Source organism: Lutra lutra, chromosome 4 (assembly GCF_902655055.1).
Source record: "Lutra lutra chromosome 4, mLutLut1.2, whole genome shotgun sequence".
NCBI lineage: Eukaryota > Metazoa > Chordata > Mammalia > Carnivora > Mustelidae > Lutra > Lutra lutra.
This window is the reverse complement of record NC_062281.1, coordinates 6,077,777-6,079,032: the sequence shown is the minus strand read 5'-3', so window position 1 is coordinate 6,079,032 and position 1,256 is coordinate 6,077,777. Positions and strand designations below refer to the sequence as shown.

Genomic DNA, 1,256 nt, shown 5'->3' with positions numbered 1-1,256 from the left:
TATCTACAAATCACATGTACACCTGAAACTACACCAATGTCATATTGTAGGTATATCTCAATAAAGGTAGGAAAATGCATGAAGCATTCCACTGACAGAATTAAAGGAAGAAATAGAAAATTTTATGATAATATTTGGAGATTTTTAACTCTTCAGTAGATAACAAAATCATAAAAATATCAATTTAAAATTATTAAACAAAATGGCATAACTGATATTTATAGAAACTTACATTCCACAACAGCCAAATCCATATCATTTTCAAATACACATAGAACAGTAAAGAAGATATGTATTGGACCATAAAACGGTTCTCAATACAAGTTAAAAATTGAAACGATGCAGTATATGTTAAAAAAAAAAAGAATTAAATTAAAAACCAATAACAAAATGATATATGGAAAATCCCCCTAAACTTTGTACTTATATACAACATACTTCCAAATAATTCATAGGATGAAGAAGAAATTGCGAGGAAAGTCAGAAATTATTTTTAACTGAGCTATAATGAAGATACAAAATATAAAAATTTGTGCAATCCAAAGCTCAAGAAGCACTTAAAAGAGTAACTTGTAACTTTGAATGTTTATATTAGAAAATAACAAAGAGGGTGCTCACTTCGGCAGCACATATACTAAAATTGGAACGATACAGAGAAGATTAGCATGGCCCCTGTGCAAAGAAAATAATAGGAGGTCAGGCAAATGATATAAACTTACATCTTAAAAAATGCTAAGAAAGAAAGACAAATAAACCCAAAATGTTTAGATAGAAGGAAATGAAAAAAATAGCGAATACATTGATAAAATGAAAATAGAAAACTAGCCAAATATATATATATATATATATATATATATATATATATATATATGTGTGTGTGTGTGTGTGTGTGTGTTTATAAATATATATGTATGCCCCCAGAGAGATTGATCAATAAAAACTTATTAGCAATATCAGTAATCATAAAGGAAAAATAGTTTCTGTCTAAGGACATTAAAAACCATAAGTGTGTATTATGACCAAACTCCTGCCAATGAATTCTATGATCTGATGTAAGAGACCAACTCCTTTGAAAACACAGGAGGTGCAAACTGACAAAGAAATATGAAATATAAAATATGAAAACAAGCTTCTCCAGAAGAAAGCTCCATGTGGAAATGGTCTTATTGGTAAATTCTATCACCAATTATGAAAGAAATAATATAAAGTTCACTCAGGAAACAGAGGATAAGGAAAGCTCCCCCAACTCATTCTAT

General features: G+C 28.8%; 1 non-coding gene across 1 annotated transcript; it reads left to right on the top strand.

Annotated features, from left to right (window-relative positions):
- Window positions 1-610: 610 nt before the first annotated feature.
- LOC125099473 (U6 spliceosomal RNA) lies at window positions 611-717 on the top strand. Its single transcript, XR_007127199.1, has one exon. It is a non-coding gene; the product is annotated as a U6 spliceosomal RNA (small nuclear RNA).
- Window positions 718-1,256: the final 539 nt, after the last annotated feature.